Raw genomic sequence first — 26,202 nt, 5'->3', positions numbered from 1 at the left:
TTTCTAGGTGATAATCTGGAGGATTCTCCAGAAAATTACAGAAACAATTTTTCAGGCAAAGAAAAGGTGTGATGATAAAAAATAAATACCATAATCAAATGCAAATGTCAATATGTAACATGCTGACTTTTTTTTTTTATGAAGTCTGTAAGGAGAAAAGGCAGGAATTCACTTGTTCTTTGTTTTTAAGGAAGTTTATCTCCCAAGGGGGGGATTTTTTTTCCTCAGGAAAAGGAAAGGAAGTAAGTTCTGCTGTTTTTCTGTTTGAAAAAAGAAAGAAATTAATATTTGAGCCCCCTTTCAACTCAGATTCATACTTCAGAATTAAATTTAGATGTAGAGGAGGGTAGGCACCAACTAGCATGTGTCCTCTTACCTTGTCTCAAGATGCTCATGGAGATGGTCATTTTCTCTCTCTGGTGAATCCAAATGAATAGATGGATTAGATGATAGATGATGATAGATAGATAGATAGATAGATAGATAGATAGATAGATAGATAGATAACAGATAGATAAATAGATAGATGATAGAGATTTTTTAAAGCTCTGAAATATCAAACCACATTTTAAGTTTTTCTTCCTGTTAGATTCCTTTTGTATTTCAAGTCTGAAATCTAAGCCTTCAAACTATCACTGTTTGCTGCTAGATAGGCCTGAAAAGTCCAAGGTCTGACCTCCAACTTCAGGGAGCTAACTTTCTCAATTATATTTAAAATCTCTAAAATACATTATGTATATATGTATAGTATTAAATACATATAATATTTAACTGTTGCTAATAACTTCTTTTGCCCAAATGTTTAAAAAATTACTCTGAGTGAAAAACAGAAATTTTAAAATATGTCAACAATCCTAAAATATTTACATTCACCATTTTAAAGTTTTTCTGTAAAAGATTTTGTATTGTTAAAAAGTATATACTAGGCAGAATTTTTATTATCAGATGAAGGCTGGATTACTATCACCTACTCTTGGCATTTTTCAGGCCATTTTAAAATTATTTTCAAGTATCTGTGGATAGTGGATGCTCACAGAGTTATAGAGATGATTTCACTGTGCCACCAATACTGCTGGGCTAAAAATAATGATTGTTCCTATGAATACCCTATGTATTCACATAGGGAGGTAGCTGAGTAAGGAAACTCCTCTTCTACTGGATTGATTACAATGAAACTTTATTTTTCTGCCAAAGATTATCTCAATTTTCTATATACAATGTCCTATATACAGCTAATCCCTGTGGGATTTAAGAGACTAAATTTAGTCTAAGCCACCATATTTTACATTTTTCAGGAGTTATATCTGTCCTTTAGCTTATAGTATCTCCTGTCTAGTCTAAATTGTTCACTTCTACCTTTTATTTTCTTGCTCATCTGGAAGTTAAATCAACAAAACAGCTTGGCACAGTAAATCTTATGTTGTCACCATGGAGTTCTATCATATTTTTAAAGTAAAAAGTCATTCAAAATAGTGTATATCAACAACAGAAAAAAGAAACAGAAAATTTTTCCCTAAAAGGAACAGAAGAAATGTTAAGTACTCTAAGAGATATATGGTGAATGTCAAAAGACCAAAAGACCAATACATTTTCATAGCTACATTAAGTAACAAATGAAGCTGCACAGAATTATTCAGCTAAAATTCAAGCTGAGTTGAACAATGCCAGGGTATAGTCATTCACCTTACATGAGTGTTTTACCTTATAAGTGAACTTACATTCCACCTGAAGAGTTCCTTCCTCTTTGCCATTTTGATATTAGCTCTCATTGCATTTCTAACCAGAAGCCTTTGCCTTTAATCATCTTAAGGTAATATTGATGGGAAGAAAGTCAGTAAAAAGAATTTAGCATATCTATGTGCAAACAGAATGCAGATCAATCAAAATCATTTAACCAAAGAGCAAAGCTCTCTATTAATTAATGGATATATTTTGAAGCATATTTCCCATTCAGGGTAGGAACCATAAAGGCAACATGGGAGGAAAATAGGAAAGGCGTACATCACAAAATCAAGTCATTTTTTTGGCTGCAAAGACCCTTGAAAGTACTTGGAATCATATTTTTAAGAAAATGTAGAAATATGACATATTTTCAACAAAGAAATTTTCATAAACAAGACTAACTGAACCTGGGCCTCATTAGCATAACTGATGAAACAACTCCCCAGGTCCAGGTGCTGCAGGGCAAGGTCTTTATTAAAAAGTCATGTATGCCTGGAGTATAAAGTCACAATGAACAATAGGTTTGCTTCATATTTTCCCCCTTTGTATCGTAAGGGGCATAATACTGGTGAGATATTAAAGCAATGTATTTTTATTTCCCCTTTAAAAGTCTTTTTTAGTCATCCATCTCTGATGCTGGAGCTTCTTGCCCAGTGAAAAAGAAGAAAGAAGCTGTTAAAAAGCTTTGGCCTCCAACTTCTTTGACTCTGTAGCAAAGTCTTGAAGGAGAGAGAAAGGAGTCCTCCAAACTCTTTCAGACTCCAGTAACATATCAAGAGTCTGCTTCCCCCTTTGCTTCCCCACACCCTCAGAGACAAATTAATAGCTCAAGTAAAGGTGTGGGTGGGGGGTAGTACTATAGGAGCAGTCAAAAAAAATGAAGAACTAGAGATTAATGGGCATATTTATGACAGAGATTCTAGGCATCTAGGAGAACTCCAACTTTGAACTCAGCATCTAATCCAACATGGTGCAGGTAGGATGCTACAGAGGTAATGGTTGGAAGGTGGCTGATGAGGAGGACAGGAAGCAGCCATCCTGGCTCCTAATGACCTGTGTGTGGCATGAAAGCAATCTAGTTGTTCCCATACTCCTTAGGAAGGCACTCAATGAATATCCATTCTATAGCTATGATCATTCCCAATGCTGCACACCCCTATATAAGTACTGAACCGTACAGTGGTAGGTACATTTTATATTGTATACAACAGCTGCACCAATTATAAGCCTGCTAGTAGTGTCAGTTTTTCCACAGCCTCACCAGCACCAGATGTTTTCAGTTTTTTTAAGTTACTAAGTTATTAAGTGGAAATTCTATTTTATCACTATTTTTAAAGATTTCTGTTTAGCACTCTGGTCATAGTCCTTTCCTAGGCTAATTTAAAATGTTTTGTCACTCAAGGAACTCAGATGGCAACATAAGATGCTCCTGAGTTTCCCTCTTCCCATGCTCTGAATATATAACTACATGAAGCAATTCCCATTGAAATAAATTGAGAAACTAGCTGAGCAATTCCAACATGTCCAGCAAATGCATTGAAATGCACAAGAAAAGCTGATATATAATCTCTCCATAAACCCTACCTCTGGCATAGCACCATAAAATTGGAAAGGAACCCCCAGCTCCTAGCTTGTCACTGAAAAGCTGAAGATTTGGATCTAGCACCCCAACTTTTAAGGTTCCCACCATCAAATGGACCCTCAAAACGCCTAGCCCTCAAAACACCAATGAGACTTGTGTTCACACAACCAACAGAACTACAGAAAACAAAGGAATTCTTAATGGCATGTGAACACTTGCCCCAGCTGCTAGCCCCTTGGGCCTCACTACAGAGGAAATGGGCAAAAATAACCATCTCCCAGTCTTCCTGAAAGGGGTTTGACTGCATATTTGACAAACTGAGGGCCTACCTTCTATTTTGCACATATCTACGGGCTGGCTCTGATCCTCCACGGAGCCCGAGGGAGCAAAAAGCATTTCTGAAGCTTTCTTCCTCTGGTGTGCTCCATCAATAAAACAAAATTGCCACTGTGTCTTTGGACAGAGTTTGTACACATGCTTGATACTTGGCTTTGCAGCTGCTGACTGAGGCACAAACTCCCAAATCATGTTGCTCTGATGGTCAATGGGTCTTGCATTCACAAGTCCCAGAGAACTATAGAAAACAAAGTGGGTTTTTTTCTTGGTTTTTTTTTTTTTTTTTTTTTTTTTTTTTTTTGTACAGGCTCAACACAGAGGAAGAAGATAAAAACACCCATCTTCTAGTTTTTCCCTGGAAGGGGCTTACTGCATAATTTCCCAGCTGCTGTCTGGCTTCTAATCAGCCTGCAGTCGCTTGCCAACTGGATACTTCCCTTGGAACACTGATGGACCTTGGCACACCCTCAACTACTAGGAGCCACTAAGAATGAAGAAGGTGGCTTGGATAATCATAAGAGTTTGAGAGACAACCAGGAACTTGGGCCAGGTTGATTGACAAGGTTCATCTTCTACACAAGACCACTCTCTGAAGACTGGGAATGGTGGCTATTTTATATAATGCACAGAAACCAACAAAGACAGTAAAGAAAATGAAGAAACAAGACTGTGTTCCAAACAAAGGAACAATATAAATCAGAAACTAATCTTAATGAAATAGAGAAGTAATTGAGCTAATAAAGTTCAAAATAATAGTTATAAATATGCTCACAGAGGTCAGAAGAGTAATGGAGGAATGAAGTGTAAATTTCAACAGAGGTAGAAAATATTAAAAAGCACCAAACAGAAATCACAGAGGTGAAGAATAAAATCTCTGAACTAGGAAATTCAATAAAGGAGTTTAACAGCAGACTAGATCAAGTGGAAGAAAGAATCCATAAATTCAGAGGTAAGGCAGTGGAATTAATCCAATCAGAGGAGCAAAAAGAAAAAAATATGAAAAAGAGTGAGGATAACTTAAGGGAACAACAAGCCAATACACATTACAGGGCATCCTAGAAGAAAATGAGAGACAAGGGGGAAGAAAGTATAATCAAAGAAATAATGACTGAAAACTTCCCTAACCTGAGAAAAGAAGTATATATCCAGATCTAGGAAGCACAAAGAGTACCAAAGAAGAATCTAAGAGATCCACATGGAGACACATTGTATTTAAATTGTCAAAAGTTAAAGATAAAGAGAATCTTAAAAGCAGTATGAAAAAAGCAAACTATTACATACAAAAGACTCTGGTAAGACTATGAGCAGGTTTTTCAGCAGAAATTTTGCAGAACAGAAGGGAGTGGGATAATATATTCAAAGTGCTGAAATTAAAAATAACTGCCAACCATGAATACTCTTCCCAACAAAGTTGTCCGTCAGAGCTGAAGGAGATATAATGAGTTTTCCTGACAAATAAAAGATAAAGGAGTTCATCACCCCTAGACCAGCCTTATAAGAAATGTTAAAGGGAGTTCTTTAAGCTGAAATGAAAGGATGATAATTAATCATTTTAATCATATGATAGTGTAAAAATTCACTGATACAGTTAAATATGTAGTTAAAATATAGTTAAATCTAGAATACTCTAATAATGTAATGGTTATGTTTAAATCAATTATAACTCTGACATAAAGGTTAAAAAGACAAAAATGTATAAACTAAATAATTTGTTAATTACACAATATAAAAATATATAATTTGTAACACCAAAAACTTAAAATGTGGACAAGAAATATAAAAATATAGAGCTTCTATAAATATTCAAAGTTAAATTGTTACCACTTTAAAATACATTTTTTTAACTGTAAGATGTTTTATGTAAGCCTCAAGGTAACCACAAGGCCAAAAACTTGATACAAAATAGATAAAGAAAAAGAAAACAAAATCTACTGTTACAGAAAATCATTAAATCAAAATGCAAGACAACAAGAATGGAAGGAAGGAACAAAGGAGCTGCAAAATGGCTAGAAAACAACAATATGTTAATAGTAAGTCCATGCCTTTCAATAATTATTTTAAATGTAAAAGGACTAAATTCTGTAATCAAAAGCCAGAGTAGATAAAAATCAAGATAAAAAGGATACAAGATAAAAACATGGATTTAAAAAAACAAGACCCAATTATATATGGCCTAGAAGAGACTCACCTTAGTTTTAACAACACATGAACACTAAAAGTGAAAGGATAAATAAAGATCCTACATGCAATAGAAACCAAAAGAAAGCCAGGTAACTATACTCATAACAGACAAGATAGACCCTGAGCCAAATACTGTTATCAAGACAAAGAAGGTCAGTATATAATGATAAAATAGGTCATCAAGAGGGTTTAACAGTTGTAAATATTTATGCACACAACATTGGCATACCTTAATATATTAAGCAATATTAATAGACCTAAAAGAAGAAATAGATAGCAATAATAGATGAGTTCAATACACTGCTTTCAAGACTGGATAGATTATACAGACAGAAAATCAGTAATGAAGCAATGAACCTAAACTACATGTTAGACCCAGTGGACCTAAAAGACAAATACATAACATTTATCAACAGCAGTAGAATACATATTCTTCTTAAGTGAGCATGGAACCTTCATGAAGATAGTCATATGTTGGGCCACAGAACAAGTCTTAATGAATTTAAGAAGACTAAAATCATATCAAGTGGGATGCGTGGGTGGCTTAGCTGTTGAGTGTCTGCCTTCGGCTCAGGGCGTGGTCCTGGAGACCCTGGATCGAGTCCCGCATCAGGCTCCCTGCATGGAGCCTGCTTCTCCCTCTGCCTGTGTCTCTGCCTCTCTCTCTGTCTCTCAGGAATAAATGAATAAAATATTTTTTTAAAAAAATCATGTCAAGTATCTTTTCTGACCACAATGGTAGAAATAAGAAATCAGTTATAACAAGAAAACTGAAAAATTCACAAATATGTGGAGATTAAATATATTACTGAGTGATCAGTGGAGGAAAGAAGAAATCAATAGAGAGATCAAAGCATATTCTGAGACAAATGAAAATGGAATCACAATGTAACAAAACATAGGATGCAGCAAAAGCAGTTCTAAGAGAAAAGTTTATAGAAGGGCGCCTGGTTAGCTAGCTCAGTTGGCTAAGTGTCCAATTCTTGATTTCAGCTCAGGTCATGATCTCAGGATTGTGAGATGAAGCCCTCACATGAAGTCTGCTTAGGATTCTCTCTCTCTCCCTCTCTTAAAAAAGAGGAAAGTTTATAGAAAGAAATGTCATAATAAAAAAAAGATTTAAAAAAACAACATTACACATCAAAGTATTAGAAAAATAACAAAATTCTTTTAGCCCAAGATAAGTAGAAGAAAAGAAATAACAAAGATCAAATTGGAAATAAATGAAATAGAGGTTTAAAAGAGAGAGAGAAAACATCAACGAATAAAACTAAGAGCCGGTTTTCTGAAAAGATAAACAAAACTAACAAACTTTCAACTACTTTAACTACACTAATTTTACAAAGAGGGAAAAGTCAAACCAAATCAGAAATGAGAGGAGAATGTATAACTGATGCGACAGAAATACAAAAGATCGTAAGAGACGACTGTGAACAATTATGTGCCAAAAAATTAGATAACCTAGAAAAATGAATAAATTCCTAGAAACATGCAACCTACCAAGACTGCATCATGAAGAAATAGAAAATCTGAAAAGATCAGTTATTAGCAAGGAGATTGAACCAGTAATCAAAACCTCCCAATAAAGAAAAGTCTAGGACCAGATAGCTTCAATAGTGTATTCTACTAAACATTTAAAGAAGAATCAATACCAATTATTCTCAAGCTCTTTCAAAAAACAGAAGAGGAAGGAACACTTCTAAACTCATTTTAAGAGGCCAGCATTACCTTGATACCACAACCAAACAAGGACACTACAAGAAATGAACATTACAGGGCAATATTCCTGATGAACACAGACACAAAAGTTCTCAACAAAATATTAGCAAACTGAATTCAATGGGGCATTAAAAGGATCATAAGTCATGATCAAGTGGGACTTATCTGAGGGATACAAGGACAGTTCGGAGTCTGCAAATCAATCAATGTTAACAAAATGAAAGTTAGCAATCATGATCATCTTGATAGAGGCAGAAAAAGCATTCACAAAAGTCCAAACTTCTTTTATGATAAAAACTATTAACTAACTGGGTGTAGAAGGAACATACTTCAACAAAATAAAAACACATATGACAAACCCACAGCAAACTTCATACATAGTGGCAAAAGGAAGCACTGGCTAGAACTGTTGAAACCACTTTATGTTTTGCATTTTGGCCTGTTTCTTTTCAGTGTCTTCTCTATCTTCTCTTGTTCACGCCTTCTGTTTTTCTCCTTCCCTTGGAGTACATCTGTGTATCAAAGATGTTGCCTTTTAGTTGAATGACACTAAGAGTTATGATTATATTTTTCCAAGCTGAATTCTGCAGAGTGGGTGTTTAGACAATATTTAGGGTTTCTTGCTGGTGTAAGAGCTGGCCTTTTCCCTGGTTCCTGTAGAAAAAAAAAATTCCCCCTACCTCTGGACCAACTCATATCACCATTTGGGGCTCAGGACTATGCTTCTCTCCTGACAAGACCTGCCTTTCTAGGATGTTGCCTTAGAGCAAGAACAGATCCAACAGCAGCCTTTCATTCCCACTGTCTGTCGTAGGACCATAGAAAGGTGTTTGCTGAACTCTCTAGGAAATTCAGAGGTCAAAGAGTAAGCAAACATGAGGAGATCTCTTCCTTCTGTCTTGTATCTCATCCAGAGATTGGAGCTACCTAGGAAGAAAACACATAGTTAAAACATGATAGGAAGGTGGGTACTTCCTCCATTCTTTCTTGTTTTACACTGCTAAAATTGTATGATTTATTGCAATGTAAAAAGTATCCTGAGGAAGAAGGAGAGGAAAGGAAAAAGAAAGGAAGAGAGAAGGAAGGGAAGGAGAGAAGGAGAAAGGAAGGAAGGGAAGAAATAAAAACTTTTAAGATCAAGAACAAGAAATGCCCACTCTTACCACTTTATTCAATATAGTATTGGAAATAGGAAGTTCTGGCCACAGTGATTAGGCAAGAAAATGGAATAAAAGGCATCTAAATTGGAAAAGAATAAGTAAAATTGCCTCCTCTTGCAGATGGTATAATATGATATATAGAAAACTGCAGACTCCACCAAAAAACTGTTAGAACTAATCAATTAATTCAATAAAAGTTGTAGGATGCACAATCTACAAAAATCAGCTGCATTTCTATATACTAACAATGAACTATTGCGAAGAGAAATTAAGAAACCAATCCCACTTATGGTCGTATCTAAAAAATAAAAAACTTAAGAACACAGTTAACATAGGAGATAGAAGATCTGTACACTAAAAAACAAACATTTATGAAAGAAATTGAACAAAACACAAATAAAGGGAAAGACATCTGGTGTTGCTGTATTAGAAGAATGAATATTGTTAACATGTCCCTACTACCAGATTCAGTAAAATCCTTGTCAAAATTTCAATGGCATTTTTCACAAAAATTAAAAACTGTCCTAAAATTTGTATAGAATCACAAAAGACCCCAAATAACCAAAGCAATCTTGAAAAAGAAGAACAAAGCTAGAGTCACACTTTCTGCTTTCATACTATATTACAAAGTTATAATAATCAAAACAGTATGGTACTGGCATAAAAACAGACATACAGATCAATGGAACAAAATAGATAGCTAGAGATAGATCTATGCATATATGTTCAAATATTTTAACGAAGGATCAAAGAATATACAATAAGGAGAGAATAGTCTCTTTAATAAATGGTATGGGGAAAACTGTATAGGTACATGCAAAAGAATGAAACTGGACCTGTACCTTACACAGTACATAAACATCTATTCAAAAATGAATTAAGACTTGAATGTAAGACCTGAAACCTTAAAACATCTAGAAGAAAATACAGTCAGTAAGCATCTTGACATTGGTATTGGCAATACTTTTTTTGGATTTGACACCAAAAGCAAAACACTGACATTTACAAGTTTGTTAAAGGATATGATAAAAGATTTGAATCAACAATCAGATAAGGAAATACATAGGTCAATGTCCTGAACAAAAGAACTTCTACCATCCTGAAGCTTGGGACCCAGCTCCATGGCACATAGAAGTGTTTTGGTTCCCAAAGCATGGAAGCTGTCCAAAAAAGAGTCAAACGTTTTTTATCTTATTTTTGTGAAGACTTAATTACATAGTAGTGATTGACTTAAGTCATTGGTTATTGGCTGATTCAAACTTCAGCCTCCCTTCCCTCCTTGGAGGATAGGGAAGTGGAATTCAAAATTTTATACCTCTAATTACATGGTTAGTCCTCCTGGCAACCAGCTCCTACCCTTGGGTGTGTACCAAAAGTCACCTTTATTGAAAACAAGACACCCATTTCACCATTATGACTCTGAAGTGTTTTCAGAACTGTGGATGAAAACCAAATAGATGTTTCTTTTTTTTTAAGATTTTACTTATTTATTTATTCACTTACTTATTTGAGAGAGGGAGGGAGAGAGTGAGTTGGCGGGAGGACAGAGAGAGAGAGAGAGAGAGAATCTCAAGCAGATGCTGTGCTGATTGTGAAGCCCGGCAAAAGACTCGATCTCATGACCCTGAGATGATGACCTGAGCCACTCAGGTGTCCCAAATATATCTTATCAATCATTCTGACACATGTGTCCACAAGTCAGCCAGAGGAAGGTGTTATTTGACTAGAGGCAAGTCAGCTGGGAAAAACTTGAAAGCAAACATCAGGAAGAGTAAAGTAGTAGGTGTCCAGTGATCAAAAGATGTAGAAAGGACAAATTTGACAAAGGAGTTCTAGGGGAAATAGAAGTCTGCCATTCAAGTAGTAGACTAGTTTCCACTTAGTCCCCAAGGAGCATATCTGGAGAGATGGAGAGGGAACTACATGGCAGGCTCACTGTGTGATCAGACTGGACAAGGAGCTTTCTTCCTGCAGCATTGTCTGAGCTGTTCATCGAAGCTGTGTTGTTCTTAGTCTTCTTCACATTGCAGAGATTGTCCTGACCCTACCACAAAAACAAGTCCCAAAGTTAAATGCTTTTGGAATAAAGGAGGATGTCCTTATTCCCCATTTTCAGGTCACAAGCTGTATGTTTTCCTAAAGTGGTATCCCAAATAGTTAAATCTTGTTTCTAAAGGACAGGAAGTCTTTGCAGAAACATTTGTATCAAGGTCCACAGGAAACTTTGACAGTCATGGAACTACTATTATTTCCTGATTCTGACCAGGTCCCCAAATTAAACCTACAAATGAGTCCAGGCCATCAGTAACCAAGAAAATGACTTGCTGCTTTAAAATTCTTACATTTATACTTACAAGGAAATTTCTGCTCTCACTTATCATTAATATGTTAAATTATACATTGATAAACTTTCTGAAAGACAGATTTTTCTAACAACTTTTTATCATTTCCTACTTAACGCTGGCATTTTAGATACTAAAAGACAACTGTGTAGAAGTGAGTTGGTGAGTTTCAATGCATGAAAAGAAAGGACAGGTAAACATGAAGAGAGCGAAAGGAATCTAAAATGCTTTGAAGGTAAAAAAAAAAAAAGAAAAAAGAAATGATTATGTTTACTTTGGATTCCAGCTGAGTTATAAACCCATGGTTTTTTTTTTTCTTTCTGCTTCAGATATCAAATTATAGCTAAAACTATTAAGATCTCCAATTAACATGTGGACAGCACAAATTCAAATTAAGGAAAATGAAAGAGGTGGAAACATTTTTATTCCTCTTCAGTATTTTCTCTCACAGTTTCTCCAATTTCCATCCCACGGAGGGAAATTGATGTGTACTGAAGATGGTTATTGCCTTCTGAACATGTAAGAGCTGTGACACAAAAGGAACTTTGGGGCTTTATGATTTATTGCTTTATCATTTTTAGTGCCATCTCTGTTCATCCTCAAATCCAGGGCAGGCTACAGGACATATTAAAAGGGCAACATTTTCTGTATTTCCTTTTTAAAGGGCAAAGCACTTACCATTTCTACATACAGAGCACTTATCTTTTAGCTCACTGTTTGATGAGCAATACTGAAGCCTGATTTTTAGACCTCTTTAATATATTCTCCCCATTCTCAACCAACTTTTGAATTTTTATGCAACATGATTCTTACTTTCCTGAGGATTGTAGCTATTTTAGCCAGCATTATCCTTTTAATGGAAAAGTGTTTTTTTCATAGACACACACAAATGTATATATATTTATATATGTATTTCAAACTGCGCAGGTCTATGCGATCCTCTGTCAGCATCACTGGAGCCTATCACCCACTATCTGAAGAGGCAAAGTACGCTCAGGCACCACCCAACCCTAAGAGATCAGAAAACTTCAAGTCATTAGTCATTTAGGATTGCCATTATAGTACCCATGCACTTAGTAAATGACCATGACTGAGTGGCAAATGTAGACAAGTGCCTGCTCTTGAGTCTATATTCTAAATATTCTTTATTTTCATTTTATGTGAACCAAAATTTGATTCCAGATTTTGACATAAATACTTCCATATAAATTTAAGTTATAAGAATAAAAAACAAAAATAAACCTAAGTTATGCTTTTTCTTTGTCTTTCCCTTCCCCTAGTGCCCTTAACTATTCTTTGTCATAGGCTATCATGGAATTCAAATTCCAGCTTTTCATGAACTAGAAGACAGAGGTTGACAAGATAAGGGCCAGATAGTAAAATTTTAGACTTTCAGTCCAAAAAGTCTATGTTGCAACTACTCAAATCTGCTTTTGTAGCTCTAAAACCTCTAAATTTCCAAAAAAAATTTTAAATGTCAGAAAATAAAATTGAATTTATGCTCAAAAATAAATAGGCATGTGTGTCAAATACAATAAATTTTAAAATTCCACCTAAGTCCTTACTTAAGATAATTTTTTAAGTCCTTTAATTTTCAGAAGATTGTTTGTGGAAGCAATGAGTTACCAAATACATACTCAAAATTAAATGAAAGTGCATTCCAATTACAATTTTATATCCACATTACATTTAAGGAATTTTCATTCCTCCACTCCCCCCCACACAGCATAACATTATGAGTAATTCTGGGGCATCTTCCATGCATCACCATGGTAAAACAAGCACAGAGAATAGAAACAAAATTTGAGTGCGAATACCCCCATTTTTACTGGATTTAAATATAGCAGATGCAAACTCCCAATTTGTGTACTACAGTAATTACAAAAACAAAACAGTTATTTAAAGAGAATACCTTCCCCCGAAAAAACTCTAGTTTACCAAAAATATGTTTTTCAGTTCTAATTTGGAACATCTGATAAGAAATTACCAACTAAGAAAAATTAACTTTGCAAGTTCTGTCACACCATATGTCTACATTATCTCCTTGTTTTATTTTCAGTATTAATGTTTATTATCCCAAATTCTCCAAATAGAAAACATTTACATTCTAACTGTAAACTTTATTTAAAAACTTGTTTAATAAAATGATTATTTTCCAGCCCTTCTTGTCTATTTAGAAATCATAAATATCAAGATAAAAATCTTAAATAACATGGAAAAAATTGAAGAGAAATATTTTCCAAAATGTTTTCCCTGGAGAATTTGCAGATCACCATAATACTGGGCTCTTGCCATTCAAGGATTTCTTTTTTCCATCCCTTTCAGTCCCGGTGCTATGAAGTTATATCTAAGAACAGATTCAAGTCTGAGATGTAGAAGTAAGGAACTTAGACCCTATTTTATTAGCATTAACATCTAATCCTGCACTTTAGAATCCTTAAAATTGTGGATAATCCCAAAATAAGAAAATTTATAGCTCCTTAACTTTTTATCTTATAACCTAAATTCCTGCCCAGTAGACCACAGCCACATACCTGTTTCACAAATAAATTTCAGGAAAATACTGTTTCCACCTAAATAGACTTAAGATCCCAGTCCATACTTTGATCCCAGTTGGTGCCTAGTGTATTTCCACAAGCTCCAGGATCTCAAACTCAAACTATTTTGCCAGAGAATCTAAAAGAGTATTAGTCAAAAAAACAAAAACAAAAACAAAAAACAAATACCATATGATTTCATTCATATGTGGAATTTAAGAAACATAACAAATGAGCAAAGGGGAAAAAAAAGTCGAGTCGAGGAAGGCAAATCAAGAAACAGACTCTTAACTATAGAGAACAAACTGATTTACCAGAGCAGTGGGGGGGGATGTTAGATAATGGGGATCAAGAAGTACAGTTGTCATGAGCTCCAGGTGTTGTAATGAAAGTGTTGAATCACTATATTGTACACCTGAAACTAATACTACAATGTAAGTTAACTAACTGGAATTTAAATAAAAACTTTTGGGGGCACCTGGATGGCACAATTGGTTAAAACATCCAACTCTTGGTTTTGGCTCAGGGCGTGATCCCAGGGTCGTGATATGGAGCCGCACCCTGGGCTCCAAGCCCAGTGCACAGTCTGCTTCAGATTCTCTCTCCCTCTTCCCCTCATGCTCTCTCTCAAGTGAATAAATAAATATAAAATAGATATATATTAAAACTTAAAAAAGATAGAGTGCAGCTCCACCCCTTCCATGTCATCTGTATCAACAAGATGTCCTGTGCTGGGGCTGATAGGCTCCAGAGAGGTATGTGGAGTGCCTTTGGAAAGCCCTAGGGCACAGGAGCTAGGGCCCACACTGGCCAAGTCATCATGTCCATCCATACAAAGCTGAAGGACAAGGAGCATGTAATTGAGGCCCTATGAAGGGCTAAGCTCAAGTTCCCTGGCCACCAGAAGAGCCACATTTCCAAGAAGTGAGGCTTTGCTAAGTTTAATGTGTACAAAGAAGATATGGTGGCTGAAAAGCAGCTCATGCCAGATGGCTATGGGATCAAATACCTCCCTAATCCTGGACCCTTGAAAATAGTGGGCTCTGTGCTCATGAGTACCTCAGCACTGCCCCCTTGTTACTGATGCCCATCAATAAATCCTACTTCCTGTATAAAAATAAAAATGAAAATAAGGGTGCCTGAGTGGCTCAGTCAGTTAAACAATTTGACTCTTGATTTAGGTTTAGGTCATGATTTCATGGGTAGTGAAATCAAGCCCTGCTTTGGGGCCAGCTCTCAGCTGGGAGTCTGCTTGAGAGTCTTTCTCTCTCCCTTTATTACCCCTCCACACCCACCCCCCGTTTACTCACATGTACTCTTTCTGCCTCTCTCACTCTCTCAAATAAATACATCTTTTTAAAAAATGAAAATAAAAATAATTAGAAATAAAAACATAAAATTTTTAAGTTATCAAATGAATTATTATATGATTGTAAACAATGCGATTCATTGCTTTTTTGTGGTGAAAACAAAACACATAACATAAAAATGTACCCTTTTTAAGTGTACAATACAGTAGTATTAACCAAATGCCCATAATTCATTGCTTTCTAAAAAACTTTTTCAATGAGTGTTATATTCTTAGAGTTCCACAAAAATTTAGCACTTTTCAATTATTATTCCAAAACTCAAGCTGTAAAGAAATTTTTATTTTCAGCAATATTAGAAAGTGGTAATTACTCTAACCTATAAGTAATGAATAATGGACATTTGAAACTTAAAGCAAGCCAAAGGAAGAAAAGTAAAGCCAGTATGTACTTCCCCAGATATGAGTAAGACAGGGTGTAGATTTCTCCATGTGCAAGAGGATCATAAGTAGCTCAACCAATGCTATATTTCAGATTAGGAAAACTAATAATTCATTAAATTCAACTGATCTTTCATCAACTGATCTTAAGAGATTTTAGTCTTTTGAGTATGTTTTAATTTGCTTCACAACCAAAGTCACAACCAACTGTGACTCCGCCAGAAATATCTTAGTAGATTTTATGGTTACTATTCAAGTAACAGGGAGTAGTTTATTATTTTTCAAAACTGTATTAGTCTACTAATGATAGCTGCAGAAGCCTTACTGTCTTCTAAGCACTTGATTCCTACCCAAAAGAGTTCGCCTTTTTTCTCTAGTAATTATCACAATAATACTGAAATAAAGTAAATAACAATTAAAGTAAGAATTCAATACAGATAAATGAATGAATGATCTATTAAAATTTTTAACTTTATATAGATTAAAGTACCCCACTGATTTGATTCCTTCATTTGTCCATCAGGTATTTAGAAATCAAGTAAGATAAAGTAAATGAAACAAACCACTAAAAAATGTTCTACTTTGTGAAAACAGCTTTGTGAATAAGGAGTAGTCTCATATCATTTAATAAAAATGGGGGGGAGAAATTGTCTCCAATCAATTTTGTATGAGGAGATTTTAAACCATCACTAATCAGAATAAGTCAGTTTGATCTAAAATGAATTTTAGTTCATTTGGAATGTTTATTCAATTTGATTCAGATATATTGAAATTTTACTCAGTGTCTAAGTTATAATTTAAGTATATATATGATGAATGTTCCCACACAGTTTTAGAAAATGAAATGCCACATTTCAACTCATCTGAACTAATGAAATACCATTCAATAAATTAAACCCTAATGTGTTTTGAAGCAGCCATACAATTCACAGTGACTATGTGTACCCTATTAATGATTTTAGGGCAATGCAAAAAAAATCAGAAATAATGACAGATGGGAATTTCTAGCAAATCCACAGCAACCTACAGTCTCATCTGGCTGTGTGCATTTGTTCATTGCTTCATAGTTTACTAATGATTCATGTTCACTGACTATGATCTTGTTAAGATGCTGCCAAAGGGAGTACTTTATTCAAAACCTCATTCCTTCATTAAGAAATCTATTTCTCATAATCTGAGCCTATCTTCTTTTTCCATGAATGTTTCACATTTTACATTTTTTAAAGTGACTAAAGCAATTTATCTTGTTTGGAAATAGCAATTCCACAAAAGAATGAATCGTACATTTCATGATACAAACTCAAGCACATTACATTTGTCTGGTTTTCTATTAATATTCATGAAATTTTTTGCACTATTTGTTTTCTAGATTGTATTTAATTTAGTTCCCCCTTTTCTAGTAAATGTGGTTGAATAAAAGCCCAAATTGCTATTTTGTGAAGTGTACTGAAGTGTTAATGTGTAATATAGTTAAAAATGACTAATGAAAAAGTTAATAGGACCTTTTTCCACTTTTTTCCAGTCTCCTTCCCAATATGTTCTGTAGCATGCTTGCATTATCACTGGTATTTTTAGATTGGGACATAATCTGTAAAAATCTGCCATTGTCATTGTAAAGTACAATAAGCTAGAATATGATATAGGAGAGTAGTATAAAACCAAATTTAAAAATTCCAATCATTTAGTTGCCTATTATATGATCGAACTATGTATTCCATAGCCATCTTGGGCTCCACATTTCCAAAACATAATTCTTTATCTTCTCTAACATCACAAATATCCTCTTCCTCCAGTACTATGCATCCTACCTATTGAGAACAGTTGAAAGCATGCGCTCTGACATTAGATAATTCTAGGTTCAAATCTGGGCTTTCTTGCTTTTCCCTGTGTGGCTTTGGGCAAGTTACTTAACCCGTGTCTTCATCTGTAGAATGTAGATAATAAGATTACATCATAGACTGAGAGAGATGATGTAGTTTAAGTGTTTTCACACATCCTAAATTGATCATCTTAGAGTTTTTACTTAGTCTCCTTTACTGCCCCCTTTATAGCCAATCCAAGCTCAAATGTTCTTACTCCTTGAATATCGATCTCTTAATCTGCCTCCTTCCTCCTGTTTTCTACTGTAACAGCCTTAGTGTACACTTTCTTTGCTCCCTGAATGATTTCTGTGTCCTTCTCAATGGTCGCCCTGCCTAAATCTTAAGCCCTTCCAATCTTTCTTCCACAAGACTTCCAAAATAAGGTCACTAAATATCTGGAATAATGATACTATAACACAAATTTGATTATTTTACTTTCCCAAATTAAGCCTTCAATAGCCTCAATCCAAAACTTGTATGATTTTTAAAGCTCTCCATCATCTGAGATGTAGCTACTGCTCACATGTCTGTATTAAATCTCATTACTCCTCATACTACACCCTAGCCCTAGCACACTTTACAGATGTATCATCTTTGCATATCTAGAATAAAATAAAAGCAACAAACATACCTCTCCAGATGAATCTAAGCTGTTAATTTACTGTGTTACAACAGAATTTGCTGTATAAGATTTCTCAAAAGATTACTTGTTGGGTCATTTCAGAAATAAGTAGAAATCAAAATTCTAGTTCAAAATCTTTTCAGACATGCAGCACTATTCTTTATTGCTAATACAAACTAATGTCTTCAACAAGATCAGAGGTAGAATTTTCCAAGCCAAAACTTCAAAAGTGAGCCTAGAATCCAATCTCAATAGGATATGCTAGAGTGAATTTCTGAGAATTTTTAATCAGGTTTCCTAATAGTCATTTTTTATATAATGTTAAATGTAGTAGAATTTAAAGGTGAAAATTTAACATTTTTTAAAAAAACAATACAATGAAAAAATTTTTAAAGGAAAAACATTTAAAATGCAATGAAAATGTAATTAGTACACAGTAAGAAAAAAATTAGAAGTGACAATCTGAGCATAATCCTCTTATGGGCATGAGTAATGCGTCAGATTTCCCCCGCACATTTTCAGTGATCCAGCTGTGTCTCTCTTACGTGATTCTGTACTCTGATTCCATAGGGAAGATATATCACAAGTTTACGGACAGGTGAAAATAAACATATTCTAGGCACAAAAGAACCATCATCAGAGTACTGGCAGTGCCTGGCTCTGGTTTTGTCATTCAGTGGTCTGAACATGTTTGATATGTTACAATTCCATATCTGTTACTGCCTACTTAGTTCCCTTCTCCTCTGTGAATGATAGATTTTTAAGGCTGTAACTGTACTTGACTCTCATGATTTGAGATTATCAAATTCATCTTTATAGATTTTCTTCATGGCAGTACAGCTTGCAGGATCTCAGAGCTTGTTTAAATTGTTCCAACACTGTCATACAGATCTGTCTCACTGATTGAGTAAACATTAATTAACCACAATCTTGAATGAAGAAGGATTAAATATACTTACTCTCTTTACTCTCCCTATTATTAAGAGAAAATAGCCATTAGTCAAGATCTTCTTAAACTAGGCACTGTTGACCCTTTGGACCAGATAAGTACTGTGAGAGCTTGTTGTGGGCTTGTAGGATGTTTAGCAGCATCTCTGGCCTCTCCACACTAGATGTCCATAACACAGCCCTGTCCCCCACCCCAGGTGACAACCAAAAATGTCTCCAGACATTGACAAACATTTCTTGAAAAAGGACAAAAATCATCCCTGGATGAGAACCAGTGCATTAGATTGTGCCATTTTTGAAGTGCAATATCTGGATCAGGGTTTGGCAAATTACAAACCATGAGCCAATCTGGCCACAATCTATTTTCATAAGGCCCATGAGCTAAGAATGGTTTTCACATTTTTAAAGGATTACAAGGGGGAGGAAGAGAAGGAAGAAGGAAAGAAAAATATGTAAGAGACTACAGGTAGCCTGCAAAGTTTAAAATATTGCTACCTGGCACTCTAAGGTAAAAGTCTGATAATTCTTGAGATGAATAAACTGATGCTCCAGAAAGTTGAATGACCTGCCCAATTTCACACATTCATACATGACTTCTAGGTCTTTCATTATTCTCAGACTCTTAGAATTCTGCAATGTATGTATTCAATATCTTGAATGCTCATGACAATGAGCATTTAAGATAAGGTTCACAATAAGGAGCAAAACAAACTTGATTTTCTTACATATTTGGGTTTGTAGTTAGTGTTCTTTTTCCTGACTTACTGTTTGGTTAATACAGTAGGGATCCATGCAACATGTGTTCTACTTTCATATATATAATCCATTTGGGGGGGAAAGTATGATAAAACATTAATTTTAATATCTCAAATATTAGAATATGGATTTTTGCCTACTTAATTTTACAGTATATCATAAACTTTGAGCTATTATTACACACTTAAATCCAGAGAATGCAAAGAAGCTTTGAATTGTCTTTTGCCTGTTTCTGAACATAATACCACTTTCATTATAAATAAAGAGCACTTTTTTCTTTAAAATGCTTGTTACTTCATATTGTTTAGTGGGTAGAGTATTAATAATTGAGATATCCAATTTTATCTTGCTTCAGCTTAAACTCTCTTTTTTTTAGTGGTATAAGAATGCCATGTATTACTTGTTGCCATTCATTGTATATTTAAGATTATTCCTTCTTAATGCCCAGTTGTAGGTTTTCTGACTTGATAATTCTAGTTTCTTTGATCTCAGCAACTTAAGGCCACCTAGGATTCCCAACTTTGTCTGCACATTGAAATCCCCTGGGTGGCTTCGAAAAAAAAAAAAAAAACATGCCTGTGTTCCCTCCCCAGAGACTAAGAGTTTATTGGTTGGGGGTATGGTCTGAGCGTTGTAATTTTTTAAGACCCCCTAGGAAATGCCAGTGCAGAGACAAGTTTGGGGACCACTGATATAAGAGTTAAGTGTGCAGATTCAGAGTCAGGCTGCTTGGAGCCACATCCTGAACCTGCTTCTTGTGAAGTTGGCTAGTCACTTACAATCCCATACTTCCATTCCCTGATCTGTAAAATGGTTACTATAAGATAACATTGCTTCTGGAGGTGGTTGTGAGCTAATATGTGTAGTATATAAAAGCACTTAGTACTTGGCAATTAGTAAGTCTTAATCAATTATTAGCAATTAGTACTAGTAGCAATAGTAGTATTGGTGACATCATTACTTTGTACTGCCCTCAGTCATTCTCTCCTCCACATTTTTGTTGTTATTTTTAACACTTAATGGACCCAGGATTTGGCCTATCATTTAATTTGAATACACTCCCATTGTAGACCATTACAAAATACAGGCCTGATCAATGATAATCTATTAGGAATCTACAACCATTTTACTTTCATTTACTTCGTTGAATTTATATTAAGTCAGTGTTCCTAACAAATATAGCTGTACTGTGAAAATGTTCAAGAGGAAAGATATTGTTGCTTTCTGATTTTTTTCTCAGCCACTCAACAGCTAAATATGTGTTAAAACCAAAGCATTTAGATTATCTGTGTATATTAAAAGTGTAAGTCCATTCAATTTAATATATACATATTCTGATCTCATTTGTGTCTAAGTTAGTTTTGAGCTATTGAATTTATGTACATAAAACATTATCAATATAATCTTGGGGGTTCTAGAAAATTTACAATTTCTAATTTTTCCAGTGATTAAATTTAGTTCATTATCTTATTAGTCACACCTAATCCGAATGTAATTAAATTAACCTACTAAATGTTTTCAGTGTGTATTTGAATAGACAAGAAATTTTGACAATTTATGTAGGCTTTTTGCTGGGTTTGAATAACTTGTTTAAAAATATCTGCAAAAGGGGATCCCTGGGTGGCGCAGCGGTTTGGTGCCTGCCTTTGGCCCAGGGCGCGATCCTGGAGACCCGGGATCGAATCCCACGTCGGGCTCCCGGTGCATGGAGCCTGCTTCTCCCTCTGCCTGTGTCTCTGCCTCTCTCTCTCTCACTGTGTGCCTATCATAAATAAATAAAAACAAAAAAAAACAAAAAAAAAAAAACAAAAAAAAAAAATATCTGCAAAAGAATTTCTGACCTACTGGAGATAATAATTAACCTCTTTATTAGAGTTATCCTTCTTACTTATGGATGTATTTACAAATACTCTCTCTCAAGTTCAGAGGTAAAATTATCCCTTAAACTATTTACCTGAAATCTTTTAGAAAATAATATTCTTTCTACTTTTCACCTTAATCTTGATCCTCCTGAAAAGGTAAAATATGTCTTGCCAGAATTGGGCAGGAAGCCAAATTTAAAGGCTGTATTCCTATTAGAGTAAAAGGATCTGTCTTCTCTCAAGGAAGCAGGCTTATGATGAATTGGCGAAAATTAATTTGAGTAAGGTTTTGACTCAGTGTGTGAGGAGGAACAATAAACAATAAAAAGACAAACAACCCAATTTTAAACCAGGCAAATGGCCTGAAGGGACAGTTCTCCAAAGAAGACAGATAGATGGTCAATAGACAAGTGAAGAGATGCTCAAGATCATTAGTCACTAGAGGAATGCAAATCAAAACCACAATGAGATGCCACTTTATACCTACTATAATGGCTATAATTTTGTTTTCAAAATGAAAAATAATGAGTGTTGGCAAGAGTGTGAAAAAAATTAGAACCATTGCTGTTGGGATATGAAATGTGAAATGTGCAATAGTTCAGTAATTACAGAGTGATTTGATGGTTCCTTAAACAGTTAAAAGTGATATTACTATATGACCTAGCAATTCTGTCCCTAGTTACATACTCAAAAGGACTGAAAACAGGGCCTTAAAGAGATTCTCCTATTCCAATATTTATAGCAGCATAGTTCATAGTGGCCAAAAGCTGAGAAGAATATATGTGCTCATCAAGAGACAGATAAACAAAATGTCTATACAATGGAATGTGATTCAGCCTCAAAAAAGGAATGAAGTTCTAGTACATTTTACAACACAAATGAACTTCAGAAACTTTGCCCTGAGATGAAATAAACCAGACACAAAAGAACAAATATTATATCTAAAAGTGCTGAAATACATGAAATATCTAAAATAGACAAATTCATAGACACAGAAATTAGATTTGAGGTCACTGGGGAAAAGCTGGATGGGGAATTATTGCTTAATGGGTGCAGAGTTCCCATTTGGAATGATGAAAAATTTTGGAAATAGAAAGTCGTGACCGTTGCACAACATGGTAAATAAGTTTAATGCCACTGAACTTTGCACTTCAATATAGTTAAAATGGTAAACTATGTACACATGTTTTGCCACAATTAAAAACAGGCTTAAAAAAATATCTTGTGGGCAGATTCTGGATACTTGACTGCTAAGAACATGATAGGCACAAAATACTATATGGTGTCCCCACCTTTTATATATTCCTTGAAAGTATTTTATGAGGAAGAAACAGTGAGAACAAATTTGAAAAATTACAAAATAGAGACAGATACAACTTTAATGGAGGGTAATTTGGAAAATATCCAATAAAAATTACAAACACACCAACTTTCTTCTTTGATAAGTCTACTTGTAGGGCTTTACCATACGGGTAAACAAAGTCTGTAACAGAAAAAAAATAGAAATAACCTACATATCCATGGAAAGAAGGTGGTTTCATAAAGTACAATGAAATCTATACAATGAAATACTCTACCACTTTAAAAAAAAAAGTGGAAACTCTTGGTGTCATGATAGAAGAGAAATTATCTCCAAGATAGTTTAAGTAACAAGAACACAATGCAGAGAATGTGCATAGCACTTGTATGTCTGAGTGTGTGTGTGTGTGTGTGTGCATGTGAGTGTACATGTGTGCCTATGCATACAGATGCATACAGGACCTCTAGATAAGTAAACAAGAAATTGGTAACACTAGTTCCTCCATGGACGGGACTTGGGTAGACCAGGAGTGGGGCAGGGGAAAGACTTTGGACTGTATACTCAGGCATACCTTTTGAATTTTGAGTCATGTGAATATATTGTATAAAAATAACAAAATGTTATAATCTGTAGTCCTTCATTTTAGATAATTGCGCTTTATTGTAGAAAAAAGTTCCGTTGGCCCTTGTTTTTATAACAAAACATATGATTTATTTAGCTAGTGAACATTCACTCTGCTCTTACTTTAAATCAGAGTTTCTCAAGATGGGCATTGTTGATAATTTGGGGCTGGATCCTTTGTTGTCAGGGACCGTCTTGTGCATTATAAGATATTTGGCAGCATTGCTGACCTCTTTCTACTAAGTGTCAGTGGCATCCTCCTCCCCCTGTTTGTGACAAAATTTCTCCAGACATTGCCAAATGTTCCCTAAGGATAAATGGAACCAAAAACTATAAAACAAACCCAGACTGAGAAATACTGCCTTGAGAGATAATCCATGTATGGTGTTTAATCCAGTACCTGGTTTAAGAAAATCTTCAGTAAAAGGTACCTAGAACACACAAGAAATGGCTTTTATACAGTGGCCCAACTGTTAATAAAGAAATGGTTTTGTGACATAATGAGCTCTCTTTCAATGGAATATTCAAACAGAAGTCGAAATTCATTCTTTACAAAGCCTTTAAAAAGTGTCTTTAAGTAGAAGATGGGCTATGCAGCTCAAGTCTTTCCCACCACCAAGATTCCTCCATTCTGAGTTTTACCCTGTTGCATGATGGCATTTATAGATATATGACTATTAACTGAATGTGAGAAATTCTTCTTTATAAAATTTGGCCAGTTATTTTATTCTGCTGTTAAGAAGTACATGGAATTATGTTGTATTATAATGCTTTGCCAAAAGACTGAGAAGAGAGAAAAGGAGAGGGGGATTTTTTTTTCTCCTAAGTGATAAAAAAGGAAAATAACGTGATCCTTATAACCCTCTACTTAAATATTCATTCAGAATGAAACAATCATTTGTGTGTTTTAATATTGCTATTACATCTAATGCTTTATTTTCTTTGAAAACTATTACTTCAGGGGATTCTAGGCTCTGGCTACTGTTGACAATTCAGAAAATACTTTTGAGTAGAGAGAATATTTAAGGATCCTTTAACAAGGAAGGTGAGGTTTCCTCATTTATAGATACTTTGTTCTTCCCTTTACATTTCACAGTGTAACATAGAAGTGCTTCTGAGGTGACATAATGCTTGGCTTCCTGGGAGAGTCTTTGAAGACAAAGGCAAGCTTTCTCCATCCATCTAGTACAACCATTGAGACCTTCTTTGGCCTAAGGAACTTACAATTTTAAAATTTGTATTACTTTTCCAAGAATGGGACACTAGATTCTCAGCTGATTGAAGGCTAGAGTAAGCCACTATGGAAATGTTTGCTACATTGATTGTCAAAAAAACATCTACAATTGATTTTTTAAAAAAACCTTTGAATAGCAAATAATCCCTCCCCCAAAAAGGGAATAAAAAACAATCCAGTGAAAACGTTTTTAGATTTCAAAGTACCGGGTGCCTGGGTGGCTCAGTTGGTTAAGTGTCTGCCTTCAGCTCAGGTTATGATCCCAGAGTGCTAAGATCGAGCCGCTATCAAGCCCTCATCTAGCCCCCAATGAGCCTTCATTGAGACCACATAGGGCTCCATGCTCAGCAGGAAATCTGCTTCTATCTCTTTCTGCCCCTCCCTTGCTTATGCGCACATGCTTACTCTCTCATTCCCTCACTCTCTCTCAAATAAATAAATAAAATCTTAAAAAAAAAAAATTCAACATACCAAACAGTAAAGGAATGGAAATTGCTGAATATATTTTTACCATTCCTTTTCAGTTACTACTATGACTGTGCTCACCCTTAGTGTTTAGTGAATTAGTGAGCAGAATCTCCTTTGCACTTTACAGAGGTCTGTTAGAATGTTTTTATTAATCTTTTTGAATTAGAGTAAATGCAGATACTAGGTTTAGATGTCTGTAATAGATGTATGTTGATTATATCAGTGTTTCCTGTCAAATTAAACTACACTGTGAAAATGTTAAAAACAAGAGATATACTATTGTTTTCTGATCTTTTTCATAACTACTTCACAACTGATATATTTGTTAACCAATCATTAGGTTATCTGTATATCTTAATAAGGTGTCCACTTATAATTCAACTTATAAACATTCTAATCTCATGTTTGAATTCCATTTTAATAATTGAACACTGCTAATATTCAAATCCTTGCCTCTTATTTTAAATTATCTGTTCTGTATGTGCTTATAGTAGGTGCTGTAACCAAACTGCCATAAACTCAATGGTTTAAAACAATAGAAATTTATTTTCTCATAGTTGTAGGGTCCAGAACTACGAAGTCATGGTATCAGTAGACCCAAGCTTCCTCCAAGGACTTGAGGGAAAATTTATTCCTTGCCTCTTCTATCTTTGGGCCACTGCAGGCTTTGTTTGGTTTTTCTTTATTTCACTGTAATCTCTGCCTCCAGTTCTATCACTTAGAGACTGTGTGACTTCAAATAGTTAACCCCTCAGGTACTCAATTTCCTAATCTTTAAATGGAAAAATAATGTTTGCTTAGCTCATGGGGAGTATGATGTTCAATATTTTAAAGTACTTGAGGAGGGGCACCTAGCCGGCTTAGTCGGGAAAGCATGTGACTCTAGATCTTGGGGTCATGAGTTCAAGCCCCAAATTGGACACAGAGCTTACTTTTTATTTTATTTTAAAGATTTTTATTAATTTATTCATGAGAGACACACAGAGAGAGAGAGAGAGGCAGAGACACAGGCAGAGGGAGAAGCAGGCTCCATGCAGGTGCAGGGAGCCCGACGTGGGACTCGATCCCGGGTCTCCAGGATCACACCGCAGGCTGAAGGCGGCGCTAAACCTCTGAGCCACCGGGGCTGCCCAGAGCTTACTTTTTTTAAAAAAAGAATGTAATAGTAAAGTACTTGGTATAAAGAAAATGTTTGGTCCATAA

The 26,202-nt window shown here is 35.0% G+C and overlaps 1 protein-coding gene across 1 annotated transcript in view; it reads left to right on the top strand.

Annotated features, from left to right (window-relative positions):
• EYS (eyes shut homolog) overlaps window positions 1-26,202 on the top strand; it is a 1,553,129-nt gene that overhangs the window by 1,302,858 nt on the left and 224,069 nt on the right. The window lies entirely within an intron of this gene.

This window comes from Nyctereutes procyonoides, unplaced genomic scaffold (assembly GCF_905146905.1).
Source record: "Nyctereutes procyonoides isolate TBG_1078 unplaced genomic scaffold, NYPRO_anot_genome, whole genome shotgun sequence".
In the NCBI taxonomy this organism is placed as follows: Eukaryota; Metazoa; Chordata; class Mammalia; order Carnivora; family Canidae; genus Nyctereutes; species Nyctereutes procyonoides.
The sequence above is the reverse complement of the archived record's forward strand: the minus strand, read 5'-3'. Positions and strand labels throughout refer to the sequence as shown.